We start from the raw sequence: 18,060 nt of genomic DNA on the forward strand, positions 1-18,060 counted from the left end.
GTCAAGTTGCCAGCCTGGTGCTCAACCATCCACGGAAGGCACACACATGCACGCACTCATGCCTAGGGCCAATTTAGAGTGTCCAATCCACCTACAGTATGTCTTCCCTAAAAAGAATCATCCTACCTGCTCACCCCCATCCTCTTAATTCCTTTGCAGTTGCTCTTATGTGTTTTCCTCTGCTTGCTTCCTCTTTTTCATAACTTCTGTACACTTATTTCCACATTTTAATTTGTCAAAAAATAGATAAAAATCAGTGTATTTAAGACTTTAAGGCTGCTAGCTCCCTTTTCTATCTTGCTGCTTTGGTGTCTGTGAACAAGCTTAGGTGCATTGATGCATGTACACTCACAAGTTCCATATATTTTCTAATCACATTTCTTGGCAACCTCTGGAGAATATATGCTATCGCTGTAGGCCCTGGTCTGGCCACAAACATGTTTGTTTTAATTAGCTGCAGTGTTCATACAACTATTTCGTTATGTTAATCATTAGCTGGCTTATGGTCACCTTGTGCATGTTAGCTAAACAGTGGCTGATATAGTGCGATCACAGCCGACATTTTTCTGAATTGTTAGGAATGTTTTTTTTACTAAAGAAAAGATATAACAGAGAAAATACTGGAAGCTTGGTTTCACTTTAACATAAACATTAGTAAGACAGCATAAGAAGCAGTTTCAATGTCTATCAAATATGTTTTAGTTTTCAAACCTTGCATATCTCTAGAGTTCAGTTTTACAGTCTTTAAAGTGAATAGCAGTTCTCTGATTTTAGTCAACTGTATTTTCAGCCTGTCTGCAAGCAGTCAATAAGCTAATGATCAATTTTCAAGGTATACACCAATCAGCAGTGCTTTTTCCTTTAGTGGCAAACATTACCATGACAGATTCACTGAGGGCAACAAGAACCTCAATAGACTTACTTCGCTAGTTGCACTTCTCTCTCTCTCTCTCTCTCTCTCGCTCTCTCTCTCTGTATCTTAGAGCTTCCCCACATGCTTTCTGTTCTAGATCTCTGGTCTCCATGACAAAAGACTGAAGCTTCTACTCCCTTTTAGAGGGCATGATTTCACATACGTAGGCTCCAGGCTTGTGTGTTATGCAATGCAACACTCCTTCTCCATCCATGAATGTCTTTGCCACTCATACTCAAAGGGCACTCTGTATATATATATATATATATATATATATATATATATATGCATCTATATTTATTTTATTTAACATTTGTTAACCGGGAAAGTCCAACTTGGAACAAAGCCAATTTTCAGCAGGGGCCTGGGGAAAAATGCTCCAGACATATGTCTTTGCAACATGGGAGGAAACCCACACGAATGCAGGGAGAACATGCAGACTCTGCACAGAAGGCACCCCAGCCAAGAATCAAACCGGAGAAGCTCTTGCTGTGAGGTGACAACATTACCTCTGAACAACTGCACCGTCCATATATATGTAAGAGATAACACACACACACACACACACACACACACACACACACACACACACACACACACACACACACACACACACACACACACACACACACACACACACACACACACACACACACACACACACACACAGTCCCCAGCCTTTACTGTTTACATTAGTAAATTTTGCTTTTACTTTCAGCATAGTCTCTAGACTAATCACAACTCTCGCTGATTTACACTGCAGGCACATAAACAGGGCTGTTTGGCAGTTTTAAAGTATTCCAGAGCTACTTCAATTAAGCTTTTGTTAGATACTGATATTTTAAGCTCAGTACTCACCTTTAAACTGATAATTTTTTCAGGTCTTCTCCCTGTGGGGCTGAACCCGCTCCATTCGCTATGCTCACTCCGCTACCCTCCCTGCCCCAATCCACACCCTCCCCCCATAACATCAACCTTATACCTAGCCTGACCCCTCCCATACTTCTCTTCCACCTGTCCCATAACCCCCCTAATTATTCCCCTATCATACCTCCTCATTATTGTACTCTACCTCCCCACCCATTTCTAAATAAGCCCATATAGTACTCCATCCTCTAAACTACTTATGTCCTGCTCATTTTCTTTATCACACTGCACTCAACCACCATCATGTCCATCACAACTATTGCTTTGATCTTGCTTCTCTCACTTACACTCTCTCTCCTAACAATAATCACAACTTTCCAGGCACCCAACATACCTCCTGCACATACCTGTACAACCAGCACCCATAATCCACTATTATCAAGTTACTCAGACATCCACCCTAGCTTATTCACAGCTAATACCTCTGTACTATGCAAAGTGAAAATTCTACCTCTCCAAAGACACTCCCCTTATCATACCACCAGCAGCAACTACACCAATTTTAGGAAAAAAATGAGCAGTATAACCTACACAATTTGCCAAAGCACTATTTCCCAGTGTGGTGATGTACAACCCAATCCAGGCCCAGCCCCCCTCAGCTTCAGCAAACCTAGCAAATCTCTTATGCTATCAACCATAAATCTCCAAAGCCTTAAGAACAAGATACCTGAACTCCATTACTGGATTTCTAAGTGCAACCCAGATATTATAGCAGCTACTGAAACCTGGTTGAAATCATATATAAAAGACACTGAATTTCTCCCCCCAAGATACTCAAGCCTCAACCCAACAAGAGAGGAGGAGGAGCAGCAATACTTCCCTAGCAATTACACATGAATCCCCTACTCAAAACCAACACCCATCTTCTCCCCAGCCGAAGTACTAATCTCTATATTACAACTTAACAACCATAAAAACATTTGCATAATTGCTCTTTATATTCCCCTAGGAAACAACATACCAATATTAGAAAACATATTTGCCTGGACTTCCCAAAATATAGATAATGAAACCATCATTCTAGGTGATGTAAATATCGATTGGCTAGATATAGGCCACAACAACCCCTCAAAAAATATAAATCTTTACAACTTCTCCCAACTAATTGAAGACATCACTAGACCTCACAAAGATTACAACTGCGGCTCCACTATAGACTGGATATTAGTGTCCCACCCTTTCAATGTCATCAGTGCAGGCATACTACCTAATACCATTAGTGACCTCCACCCGGCATATATCATAAGCAAAACTACTCCAACCACAGGCCAACACCAATACAAATCTACCAGAAATTTTACTAACTTCCAATCATCCATATTTAATGAAACCTTAGCTAAAGTAAACTGGAAACCCCTCAAATCCCTACCACTTAATGAGGATGTTGAATTCTTTAACTCAACATTTCTAGACATCCTAAATAGGCAAGCACCCACCCGCCAAAAACGAATAAAACATAACCATGCATGCTGGCTCTCAAAATCCACCAAAGAAGTAATGTCCACAAGGGATGAAATCATGGCAGAAAAACAAAGATCCCCTCAACTCTACTACATTACAAGCAACTCCGTAACCAGGCCAAACGTCTGATAACCACTGATAAAAAAAAAACACTACTTCCTCCTACAAAGCCAACATAAAAATAATCCCCAAAAATTCTGGTCCTCCATCAGCCAACTATTACACCCAGGCTCTCAAAGCAATCCATCCCCTGACCCTCAAAAAAAAACCCTACTGAACTTGCCACCCTGTTCAATTCCTACTTCACTGACACCATAGCTAACCTAACCGCCACCTTTCCTACAGTTAACAGCATCACCACCAAGACAGCTGATGACCAAATCATCCCAGAAAACAAGTCTATCCTTAACCCTAACCAAAAATTCTCCTCCATACCCACCAGAACAATAAAAAAAAACTTTACTTAAGCTAAAACCATGTACTCTGGCCCCTGACAATCTACCCCCACACTTCCTGCAGCTAGAAAACTCTATAGCTTATCCCATCAGCATACTCATTAACAGATCAATTAAAGAATCCCTTGTCCCAGACATCTGGAAAAAAAGCATTCATTCTCCCCTTACACAAAGGTGGCACCAAGACAGACACCACAAACTTTCGACCCATAGCAATTCTCTCACCCCTCTCTAAAATACTGGAAAAATGCATCCATGCCCAACTCCTCAACCACCTGCATGAAAATCAAATTTTATCACCCACTCAGCATGGTTTCAGACCAGAACACAGCACCACTACTGCCCTCCTATCCTTCCTTGATACAGTTAACCGGGCATGGGATTCTGGTAAAATAATTGCTTCACTTTTCCTTGATCTCTCCAAAGCTTTTGATACCATTTCCCACACTATCCTGGTCTGGGTCACATGGCATTTGGTTACATTGTGGTTTTCTTTGTGCAAATTTCACCTCTTGGCTTTGGGTTACTAAGTGAACAGAGTAGCCATGTACACTGGAAGGTTGTGAGAAGTCAGGGATCACATCCTCCAGTGGTGGGGTGCAGCTGCCAAGACATCACAATGGGCTACATCTACTGTGTTAGCTTGCAGTTTTGCGGCTCAGAAAGGTCTATGAAAGAAAGGAGGAGAACTATGGCAAAGTGTGCATGATCTTCAGTGGGGCATCCCATATGTTGATCAAAGACTCCTTCTGAGCACAAGTGCCAATGACCTGGCTAACTACGACAAGTGGAAGTGGCAGGCTGTGTGACTGCCAAAATTCAGGACAGTGAGTGTAAAGCCTGATGAGGCATGCCAGGTGTTGATCTGGACAGCCACCATTGCCTGTGTTCTGTGTGATGCCCGCAACTGGGGATGGTGAGCCGTCCACCCCATGTGACAATGATGCTGCCTCAGCAACAGTCTGTATAGTCTGAGTTGACAAGGTCTGTGGTTGACCTCTTTGCATCCTGACCCTTCTATAATAGTAGATTACATTACCTGTGGATGTAGACTGGATGGTAGTTGGAATGTGCCGCACAGAGGCACCTATGGAGGCCATATTTACTACCAGCAACCTCAGTAGCATTGTGTGCTCCCTGTCTCTATACTCCATGTCACTGTGCAGTTGGAGCACATCATCCTGGAAGTCATGGAGCAGACTGAGCATCTCCATAATGCTAAGAGTGTTAGACATTTGTACCTGGATCATTGATCTGCATATCTGCTTGTTAATTCCAAGTGTCCTAGCCATATCAGAGACAGTCCCAGAGTCACAACAGTGCTGCACCCCATCACATATGTACCTATCATGAGTTTGTGCAGCGCAAGGGTGATGAGCATTTTGGTTGCTGTACAGGCTGGGGATACAGCTAGAGCATGTGAGGGTTTCTCAGGAGCATTATGTCTGTCAGGCACTGAAAAGGCTATGTGCTCAGTCTGTACTTCTTCACAGGCCTATGTAATAGTGAATGTGGGTGACTTCTTCCCTTGCATTGTTGCAAACAATGCCACTGTACAATCATACCATGCCATTTATATGCTGCCATCATGTTCAGCTGCAGGTGGCCTGCTGACATCAGTCCTATGTAGTCCTGTTTTACTGGACTCTGAAACCAGTGGAACCTGTGAAAGCATGAACACACACCACTCTTTTGTTGACTCCCCCCACACATGTACTGATATAACTTCCTGTGGCACCCATACTGCTACACAGTAAAATACAGCTATAATATACATTGGCAGACAGATCTTCTCATGCAGGTTGTCACATTTGCAGATTGGAGGTGCTTAGAAGTTCAGACATGCAGGTGGGCTTTGTTCAGTCCTTCCCTTCAAACATGCAGTGGTGTATGCTATACTGTATTGTAATGGACATTGCTAACCTAGTGCTTCTCCTATTGACACACTTATTTAGTGTCATTGCAGCTCTCACATCCAAGCCAGCACCATGAGTGAAATCAAAAACTCTTCAACCTCAATGACCCACTTCAATATTTTTTTCCCACCCTCAGGACCAAGCCTAATGGCTCCAATACTTGTGCCCAGTTGATCCATTTGTTCCATGTAAACAGGAACTGGGAATCCCTATGGACCATTTGCTCCTGCATGTGAATCCAGTCAGCTCATCCATTCTGTGGCAACAGTTGTGTGGTAGGGAGTGGTCCAGCTTTGCAGGTTTTGCATGGTGGCATACTCTCTCCTCCGATGGAGCACCTTCTCACCTGTGGCAGTTCTTGTGAGCTCTGCTGGCATGCCTCCACATACTAAATTCCCTTTATCTTACTGTGGGACCTGCACACAGTAGTATGGGCTTGCTAAGCTTGAACTCTATGGAGTGAACACCTAGTGCTCCTGCAGGATGTCACACATGTGGTGGGTCAGACCCACCTCCATCCCCCTCAGGATGAGTGAACCAGCACTAACTGCTTATACCCATCTTCCTCAGTTAGCTCCTACAAGCACCCAAACTGCTATTAGAACTCTAATCACCTGTGATGTTGTCAGATATTGATCCCTCTATGCTATGGAACTGACTCATGAGGTGTTTCAGTGTCATAGTTAGAAAGGATCAAAGAAAGATCAGTTCTCTTACATGGTTAAGAAATGTTGTTGTTGTGTCTTTCGGGTTATCCCGGTTAGGGGTCGCCACAGCGGAACTCCGGTCCGCTAATGTTTGGTAGTGGATTTTTACGTGCTGAGTTACCAGCCCTGATGCACAACCTTCAACGAAGGCACGCTCATTCACGCATGCCTCCACACAGAAGACGCTCTAGCTGAGAAACGAACGGGATAACATCTTGCTGTGAGGCGACAATGCTACCGCAGCACCACTACCGCGGATACATGGTTAAGAAATGAATAAGTTAAATTGAATCCCTAGATACATTGCTTAATGGCACGTTTTATAAAATGAAAGAAATTGAAATTTTAAAACAGATTTTGAAAAAAAAAAAAGAAAGAAACAGTATATTTTCAGGTTAACAAATTATATACTTCTAAGACTGATTAGATGTTTGCAATTGATAATATCACTATCTGATTTGATTAAAATTAGTCTTCGTACCTTAGAAAGCTGTCTGGGGTGGCAGGGTATGTACAAATTATGTTTTACCCTGAGTTCCATTAAATGTAAACAGTTAAGCAAGCAAGAAGGCAAGCAAGCAAACAAACAAACAAACAAACAAAGAGCATACTTTTACATATTGAAAACTCATATTTCTAATGAAAAGGCTGTTTGTTTTTGTTGCCAGTAATGCGGTACTGAGATGCTCTTTTTTCTTTCTTTGCATTAAATTTTATCAGTCTTGGGGTTTTTCATATCTTATTCCGTCATTCATGTAAAAGAAGGGACATACAATAGAATTACCCTGACTAATTTATGCTATTCCAGCACATGAAAGATTACAAAAAAGGCAACTTTTGTTAAAGTGGCGATTATCTGTTATACAGTGTTGAAATGAGCAGCTGTCTTTGATAAGCCCAATATACACTTATGAACCCATAATGGGTACATTAGTGCATAGTGATTGGGACTTTGAGTAGGCCTTCATTGCTATACCAGTTATAATATGCTTTATACAGCACCTCCTTCACTGACTCTTTAAGGCTGACCTGACATCTGTGCTGAAAAAAGGAGACTTCTATAATCCTCCATGTGTCATATTTCATGAATGCTCGAGCTTTCCCACTAGTCCTAACTTCAAGGCATTTAACTTTACCGTTTGATCTTTATGAAATGATGAAATGGGGATTAATGGCATTCCATAGATTTATTAGATTTTATAAATGTTTCAGATGCAACCTGAAGAGATCCTAGGCAACCTGATACACATTTCTGAATAATATCTTACTGCTAATGCAATTGTCAAGCTTATTAGCTATGCAGATGCGGATTATAGAAAAGCTTCCCCATTTTCCGTTTGCCAGATTGTGCAGAGAGTTACACTTCATATATCATCAGGTCCTTTCCAGATCGATAATACACAATTCTATATGAGTAACTGAGTTTTACATTTAATTTAGCTGTTATAACAGAAAAAGTCTTAATCTCCATGATCAGCTTGCTTCTCTTTGTACTGTTCGTAGTCTATGTTTTTCCACCTGAAGATGCTTGTCATTATATTATTTCTTTTCAAAAGTTCATATTTAACTACAAAATACAGGCTTAAGTATCCCCTTGCAGTGCTTCTGTCCTGCACAGGGGAATTAAGGTTGAAATATGGGTTCTGATCTCATTTTGATTTCATCTTTTTTATTTGTGTTTTGTTATAAAAATGAAATTAAGTAGCAAATCCCATTAGCAGAAAATAATAATAATAATAATAATAATAATAATAAGACTGATTAGTAAATGGAGGGGTCGCTCCAACAGTACAGCTCTAATTTTGCTGTGAAGGTTCAGTTTGGAAGCACTTGAGAAAAAGAAGTCCAATTAGAGTTAACACTTGGAGAAAGGGCAAGTCACTTAATAGTTTAGGTATAATTTACTTATTTGTTAACCAGGTAATTGAATTAAGCACAGTTCCCTCTTTCCATGTGTGATCTGCGAGTTCTGTCTAGTTAAATGACTTACTCACAATTATATGCTTCTAGAGACTGAAATAATGAAACCCAGAACAACAGAGCAGACCTTGCTAGAAACTAATAACTCTTACTAACTACTCTAGAAATGAAAAACCTCTTTCTCTCAGTCTTAGAGATGAGGTCTGACATTTTTAAGGTCAACATAAGTACACAAACATATTAGCTTTGGAATAATTCGGTAGGAGAATGCAAGTGTTTATTGTGCTGATCCATTTAATTCCACCTGCACCTAGAATTACACTCTCCAACAGAATATATAATTAGGCCAGTCTGCAATGTCCATGGATCAGACAGCAACCTTAGACACCGAATAGTCAGTTTTCGGGGGGTGCTGGTACAAAGGTAAGAGACCAAGTCTCCTTCTTTACGGTGGATCTCTTGGCTGTTTTGGCAAATTTCTGACCTGGTGGAGAGGACACTACTTTAGGTTAGTGATACCCTCAGTAGACATCCAGTTACATTAAGGAATGTAAGTAGGATTGTGGTTAGTGAGAGAGTACACATTTATGGCAATATATGCTCACTTGTAGCAACAAGACGTGCTGCCTGCACAAGTCTCCCTGTGCTGTCACACCCTCTCTCCCTACATCCATGCCCCGAAGCTTGTCACTACAAAGTTATTCCTCTGTGAAGAATTCATTTGATAAAGGGTTATACTGACTCTGCAAAGTAGCATCTTAAAAATGAAGGTCTCACTAACTGCAGACAGAGGTGCTGGCATGAGCACAGGGTTATTCAAAAAGATAGTCAGCAAAGCAAAGCAAACTAATCTCTGTATTGACATAGTAACAACCTGACCAACATGCCACCAAAAATAATGTCTAAGTGCCAATCAACAAAGTTCAGAGAAAATGAGGTGCAGAGTTAAACTATCTCTGTAGCAAAATCAAAAGAGTGGAGTGGAAAGTTCACATAACCTCAGGTTTTGATGACAATATACAAATTCTTCACTGAAATCCATGTTTCAGGACCAATAAATTGAACAAAACCTGTCCCTACCATTGGTTGAATGACTTTTATTGTCTTTGTTCACTATTCATGCCTACCTAGAGGGGAAGTGCATATTTCTGAAATTAATTTACAAGACATTGTATGCCAACAACCCCGATTTGGATTGCCTTGATGAACACTTGCACGTATCAATTTGAGACCTACAGTGGCTTATAAGTATGCGGCCGTTATCCCCTCCGTAAGCTACACAGCGGGTCTATTACAATATATATCAGAGGCATGCACACCTACATCCTCCTTATTTATATGATGGCATACAGTGATGTCTCAACAGCACACACACACACACAGCAGTGCATGCCTTTCTAATACAGCTGGTCCTCTATTTGCAGACCTGCAGGATACAGGTAAGTATTCCAATATCTGCCAGAGTACTTCTTTATACAGAGATTCTTGTGAACTCTTCACTATGAGGTGCAACGTAGCTCACCCTGTCCCCTTACGACTTCCCTTCTTGTTTTCCATACCATTCTCAAATTCAGACCACTGTAGATACCCTACCATTTTGCCAGTGTGGTAATACAAGGAGTAGACAGAGTATATGATGAAAACAGGATACAAGAATTATGGTTTGCTTTAACATATTGACAATAATCTTAATACAGTCAAAGGTTATAGCTAAAGATACTAGCAACATATTCAACAAATAATTCACAAATACTCATATTAGCAACCCCATTTTTTCTCAGTCTGTTTTATTCAAGTAAAGCTAACTATGTTGGCAGCAAATTGCATTTCCTTATTATACATATATTCATCTGTGTACAGTGGAGCCAGTGATGTGTAGTATAAAGGCTTTTTCATAGTAATTTTAATTCCAAAATGATGATCGACTGTCAGTACAGTGGTGTCAGGCCATCAGGGTCAGCTATTGAACAGAGAAGGCTGGCATAAAATACATGGAAAAAAAGTCATCTATGCTGTGGAAGTCTGAATGACGTGCCTCTGTGTGTGTGTGTGTGTGTGTGTGTGTGTGTGTGTGTGTGTGTGTGTGTGTGTGTATGTGTGTGCATGTATACATATGCAGCAAGTGAAAGAGAGAGAGAGAAAACAAGAGGGGAGTGATGAATGGGAAAACTGAATAAACTGTAGCTTGTAATATTTTAGATCCATAAAATGAACTTCAGCTTCTTAAGAACTGTAGTATACATTAAAGCCACATGATGGCACCACAGGTGCACTAACATTCCTGAATTTTAAAGCAGCGCATATGGAAAGACAGTTGACAATTCTTGGCTTTATTTAAGACCTGCTGAGGCCCCTATAGCTGGTCTATTTTCTTAGCTGGATTGATATTAATAATGCAGTCAAATGCATATTAAGGAAGTGTTTAAACACAGAATTGAATTTAACGCATCAGTTGACTAAGTATACTTGTGCTATGCGTTATTGAAAAACTCATACTAAAACATGACCAAAACTAAATCTATGCTTTTTGATACTAAACAGGATCTTAGCAGATCCAAAAAAAATGGTTCACAATCTATGATCACAACAACCATCCCTTAGGCTTAGAACAAGTCTCCTCTTTCAAGTACCTTAGTCTCTGATTAAACCCCCTGACTTAACTTTAACCTGCATCTTGAAAAGACGTAAAATAATAAGTCTGCTTTTCTGAGCACACAAAAAAAATATCCCCTTTGCATTCACACTCCACCAAGTAATTCTACTTCTTTAGCTTGAGTTCAGTCTCCCTCTTATACCAGCAGTGTCTACTAAAAGCTTCACCACTATTCAAACACTTGAAAACAAAACATGTACATTTATTGTGCACTCCCCAGGAATGAACACCGCTCCTTTAAACAAGAATAGAGCTACTCTTAGGCTTTCAACTGTTCCAGCTTCTACATGAATATGTTCTCTCTCTCCTTTAACCTCAAAACTAATAAGACAACCACCCATAGTCTAATCTTCCTATTCCAAGTTCTGTTCTCTACTACAGTCTCATTAAGCTGATCAAGCAGAATGTAAGTGCTACCCATCAGGCCACATCTCTTCTCTGTTCTAACTCCTCCACTAATATCATTTGCTCTTTCTCACATGCCTACTTTATTGTAATGCACTCTGACAGATGTTTTGTGAACTTTTGTGCATATTGTATAGTACTATATTTTCTTTTCTTTGTATTTGTAGCATAACTCTAGTGTTATACTACATTTGTTGTCATTTCAATGCTCTGGCCCTCTTGTTTAGTTTTACATTTGGTTATTTAGTGACCCTGGGCTGAGCCTGATGTTGGTCAGAACTGATCAGTGCTCTGTCTCAGTAATCAAATTCAAACAAATCAATAAATAAAGTGTGTGAGTTTGATAATATGAAATATGACAACTGTTCAGAGGTGGATAGGCTCTCACTCATCCTCAAGAGGAGGAAAACTTCTAGGCCTGTGACATCTAGTGATGATTGGGTACGTTGACCACCTGTAGTGGGTGTGTTGTCTCATGCTACATCATACATGAACTTTCCTGCTGAGCTAGGACACATGAAATGTGAATGGAATCAGCACAACACCTTCCTGACCAAGCAGCCATGGTCAGTCTGCATACCATTCACACAAAAGTCTGTGAGGGCACAATAGAAACATAAACAGAACAGTTTGACATCAAAAGCAGTAAAGCAGGCAAACGTATGTCCTATGTACCGATTACTATGTAAAAATGTTATACCTTTTAACTATATAGATACACTTTTACTGTAAATGCATATATTGGAGGTCAGCATACATATGTTTGCACTTCACACAAAGTGTACAGTCAGGAGGATGGTGCTATCAAACAGAAGTAAAAAGCTGGTGGCATCAATGCAACAATATATATCCTTATGTCATTCTACTTTATGCTGTTTAAATGATCCTCAAATCACCAATGAGCAATAACAGACTGTTGAAGTAGAGAAACTGTATTTTAGACTTGAACCAAATGCGTCTAACAGGAGCATCTGAATGTCGTTGCTGGAAAGGACTCAGCATTAGTGCTTGAATGGTAAGATCGGAGCTTAAAGATATATTTCTTAGCATTTTCTGTGCAAAATGAACCATCCTACATCAATGCAAATTTTGCATATAATTTTCAGTACTTTAAGAATTCCTTGATCTCACTAAGACCACAGTTGAAGGCAATGTAGAATCCATGGTTAGAAGCACTGGGCCTCCCATTACTCATGTTAATGGATGTCATGAAATTACCTTGTTATTGTGATACATTTCATGGCCTGTGACATACCAAATCACTTGTTTCACTATGTGCTAGATTAATGCTGCAAGGCTGCTCTTCATACAGGCAGTTCTGCATTTTGTGTATTGCATATGGCCATTTCATTTGTTTTTAAGTAAGCAGTCCACATCTTGCATAGTACATGTTGAGTCACTTATTGCTTGCAGCAGCAAACTAGTCTGAGCAATCTTATATAATGCTTACGTTCCCTCTTTCTCCCCTTCTTTTCCCTTCCTCTTTTTATTTCTGTTTGGCTGACTTCCTTTCTTGTTTTTGGAGTCCACAATGTAAAATGCTGAATCCTACTGGCTAAATGATTTCCAGAATGTAAAAGGCAACATGCTGTAAGCCAAAACAAAAAGCAAGGTGAATGGATTTTTTGTTTCTATATTAAATGAGTTTCACTCACTGTATATGTGCTGTCTTGTTTTTGGTTTGGACTTTGCTACAAAGTTAAACCATGTTTTTTATCACCGTAACAAGAGACAGTTAGTGAGGCAGTCATGTTAATGAAGCCAGTTAACACCACTGTTTTTGAAATGCAGCTGGTGTGTACTGCAGCATCAATGCATGTTGGTATGAACTAGGCATGTCACAATGAACGCAGATGATGATAATTGTATACTCATGGATGTGGCATGCGTATGTTTGGATTTTCACAGTACAATGCTACATGCATGCTGTAGCTTCATGGTGCAGCACTATAATCACATCCTACTGCTACAGTGCAGCACTACAATCACATCCTACTGCTGCACTGCAGCACTACATTCATGTCCTACTGCTGCAGTGCAGCACTACAATCACGTCCTACTGCTGCAGTGTAGCACTACATTCATGTCCTATTGCTGCAGTGCAGCACTACAATCACGAACTACTGCAGTACTGCAGCACTACATTCATGTCCTACTGCTGCAGTGCAGCACTACAATCATGTCCTACTGCTGCAGTGCAGCACTACATTCATGTCCTACTGCTGCAGTGCAGCACAACAATCATGTCCTACTGCTGCAGTGCAGCACTACATTCATGTCCTATTGCTGTAGTGCAGCACAACATTCATACCTCTCTAATACTTTTAGTGCAAGAAATCTGGACAAGGCCATAAATTATCAGGGGATAATTGGCCAAAAATAGTGGCAACTTTTAAATATCTCGCTTACAAACTTAGAATGTTGATAGCATAGCAGGTTTTGTGTTAGCATGAATTATTTTCTGAAGAGTATGAAGTTGGAAACTCAAACATCTGTCATTATTTTCCGACTTTAATTTCACTGCCTTGCCAATACTTTGCCAGAAATCCACAATTTTATGAAAAACAATCTAAAAATATGAGGCAAAAGTCTGGACCATCTGCAAAAATCTATACAGTTGAGAGGTATGTATGACACACAATTCAGAAATGTGTATCCGTGTGTAGGAGGCTACCATATTGTGCCATGACTGGACCTAATTCACTGGCTTTAGCTACTTCAGGCAGTGGAGATTGCAGGAATCCAGCTTGGTGTGTCAGGAAAAACAGGATTTTCCTCTTCTTCCCTCACAGGACACGCAGAGTGTGCATGCTGTGCCAGTTTGATGATGCTTGTGGAAAGTGGATGCCTGGCATGAGATGGCACAAATGCTGTCCTATGCTTCTGGCATCATCAGTTTAGGTAAACAATGCTGGCATTGCCACAGCAACTTGAAGTGGTGTCACTCTGACCTGCTTCCCCAATGAGAGTCAGGAGTTCATGAGACAGAGACAGAAATGTACTGCAAGCATTTTTCATTTCAGTGCCATTGTCTTCTACTACCTTAACTACTGCACTTATATGCATTACTTACTTTGTTTTTCAGAGGTGGTTGAGTGACAACTGAACATGGATGGCTACTGAATTAGGTAGGAATACCTCTCCAGGCAGCATGGTATGTGTTGTAATGAAGCCGTGTGCATTGCATCCGTACTGGAATTATTCTTGTAAGTGCCTAATGATCTTTTCCCATTCTGTCATTCTTATGTAGGCCCAGTTATGGAGGAAGAGCAGTAACTAAGATCACATTGGTTCCTGCCAGACACCGCATCTGGTGATGGCTCACCAGTGAACACAAGGTCTGCCTCTCAGTGGGGACGGGTGAAAGTGACCTAGAGGAGACACTGGTGTCCTCTGTGTCTGACCTGTTGGAAAGCTTAAGTTTCTTTTGAAGGGCATTACTGGTCTTTTGTCATAAATGTACATCAATGTACATCAACAGCTAGATGCCTGCACAGGAAACACTGAGCTCCTTCTGTGTGGTTGTAACTAGGAGACTTTGGCCGCTGGTTCTCTAAAGGAGGAATCATATTCCACCTAGGTAAGTGATGCCTGAATTTGTTGTTCTCCTGGTCAGCCTGGAAGCTTACCATGTCATGATCCATCAAATACCCACATGTACATTATTCTCCATTCCTTGTTCATTATCTAGTCTCCACCTCTTACTATTTTTTCACATTCTGTATACATTTGTTAGCACACAAAAGGTGGGGAGGGCAGCAGATTGTGTGTATAACACACCTGTCTTTTTATGTCTCTCTGTTCAATGTCCATCTGTCTTCCCCTGCTACCTACTCTTCTGTCTTTATCCCAACCCAAGCCACCCTCTGTACCTTCCCCACCTTCCTTTCTTTTGTAAAACTTACAGAAGGAGCTCTTTCCACAAAATTATTTTTCCCCATGTCAGACCTTACAGTTACCTTTCTGTGCTTACCTCTGTTTGCTGATCTCACTTTCCTATCTACCACATTTCCTCCCATTTATATATTGAACATGGTGGCCACTGGGCTGAGCACACCCACATAAGTGCAGAACCATAGCTTGGACATCTGGCACCTTGAACACTTCTCTAACCCAAACTGAAGACGAAAAAGAAAAAGAATCCTCTTCTGCACTCTTGTCACTGCAGAAAGTTGTTTGTCTTGCTACATGTTTAACAACAATGTTGCTACAAACATACACACACATATATTTGTGTGTGTGTGTGTGTGTGTGTCTGTTGCATTCATTTAGGTAAACTATCAGAATGTGAAATGATTGTGCTGCTGACGTTTAAGATTGAAAACACAGCATTTCAAAAAAATCTGCTAGCTGTTTTTAATGATATGAAGTCTGTGATTGAAATGTATGAAATATTTTTTAGTTTTATGTTGTGTGGTTTGCAAGGGAAATGGAAATTTTAAAGATAAGACATGACTGTTAAATGTCTGGATTTTTTGTAAAATGCTTGTCAGTTGTTAGGTATGGCTCTCTATACAGTGGAGAGTGTGATTTTTGCCATTCACCCTATGTAGTGCAATCTTGGAGTTGGTATAGATAATTAGCAGGTGGTGTGGGGGGTGCATGGGGCCTTGCACCCTAGAGCAAAGGTGTTTTCATTTAGTTTTTTGTTTTCAATGTTATTAGTTTTGATCTTTTTGAATAGGTAATTCTGTATTTGAACATTTGAGTGTTTGATCTTAAAAAATAGATCCATATATGCAGACATACCAGTGTGTGCATGCACATACACAGAAGACACACACACACACACACACACACACACACACACACACACACACACACACACATGCACGCACGCACGCACACACATACACACACACACACACATGTAACTAGTTATTCTTGTACATGGTGCTGTCCCTCAATCTGGTGCCCTCCTCAACTTTAAGCCGAAGAGAGAGAGAGAGAGAGAGAGAGAGAGAGAGAGATTAATCTTACCTTCTTTTTAAAATGTAACAAACTGCTGCTACAGTTTATGCCACACATAGAGCACTACAGTACTCTATTTCTGAACACAAATGCAAACTAGCATTCATTTCTGCCATTTGTATCACCTAACACTTTGTGCCCGATTGCCTCCTTTGCCCCACCCTAGCTATGCTTCTAGATGCCTATGTGTGCACACACAAACACGCACACGCACACTTAATGCCTCACAGAATGTGTGAAGCAGAAGTTTAAAAATGTTTTGCTAAAAGGTACACAAGAAAGCAGAAATAATAGGACAAAAAAGCCAAGGCAAGGAGACAAATTCTTGAGAAAGTTGCTGGAACAAAACTGTGGACCACAAGGAAATAGCGTATTACCAATTTAATCAACGCTTTCGTCAGGAGACTTCTTCAGAATACATTTAAAAACCAAAAAAACACATCACTTAAATAATACACCAATAAAACAATTATCCAATGAAAAAAATACACATTAATTAAAAAACCTAAATTTAAAGTGCTAGTGCATATCAAATGAACATGGTTGAAGTAATACCTTTGTCAATACTTAATTTGCTGTTCCGTAAGAAACATTTGATGTTTATTGTCTCGTTTAGCCCGGGGAATTGGTCAGATTTTAACCTGATCTGCCATAAAACTTCCCTCTGTTCAACGAAGTTCCTAAAATCCCCCCCCCTCAGATCTGGTTTACAAACCTCAGCAACGGTAAATAGAAATTTATTAAAATTTACACACACACCTGAATGTCTAAATAAGGCATTTGAAGGGTCATGGGTTTTAATACTGTAAACATGCTCACGGATACGTGTTTTAAGACACATTGTCGTCATTCCAACGTAAAACGCTGGACATGAACAACATAACGCAATGTAAATGACTCCCTTAGAACAACAGTTGACATATTCGGGAACTTGAAAAGTCCTGTCAAGGGATTCAATGACAATTAATGGTCCTACAGACAAAAACCTACACATGTTACAGTTGTAACAGGGAAAAACACCCTTGTTACTGAAGCGAGTGTTAATGGTAGGGGGATAGGTTCCTTCTAAAGCCCTTTTGATGTTGTAAGTGTTCCTAAAAACAAAATTCGGTTTCTCTCCGAGAACTTTAAAAATATCAGCATTCCCCTGAATGATCTTCCAATTGTTAACAATCAAATTTTTTATAACCTGTCCATCAATACTCATTCCCAAGGAACATATGGGTCCGTCAAACCCTTTGTTTGTACAAGTTTTGGCAATTATAACAGCAGAATTATTTTGCCCGTGATGCTCCAATAGTGCCGGGTAGTGGGTATCCCTTCGACCACGTACATACGTGATGATGTCATCTAACATGTAACAAGGATACCCCCTATTGATAAAAAGTTTTTTAATAAGGGCTATTTCATCCATCAAGTCTTTTTTGGATGAAGTCAACCGACAGGCCCTGATAAATTGACCCTTGGGGATGTTTTTGATAGTATGTTTTTGATGGGCACTATCAAAATGAAGATAACTATTGGTGAATGTTTCTTTACGATGTATCTTGCTGTTAAATCTGTGTTCCTCATTGTCCCACCTAAGGGCTACATCTAAAAAATGAACACATAATCCTGAACTACCAAGAGTAAATTTCAAAAATTCAACCTGTTGATTGATCTTGATAAGGAAATCATCAATAACTGTTTGATCACCTTCAATAACAAAAAACAAATCGTCCACAAATCGAAA

This window comes from Protopterus annectens, chromosome 2.part2 (genome assembly GCF_019279795.1).
Source record: "Protopterus annectens isolate FY-2018-M chromosome 2.part2, PAN1.0, whole genome shotgun sequence".
Lineage (NCBI taxonomy): Eukaryota > Metazoa > Chordata > Ceratodontiformes > Protopteridae > Protopterus > Protopterus annectens.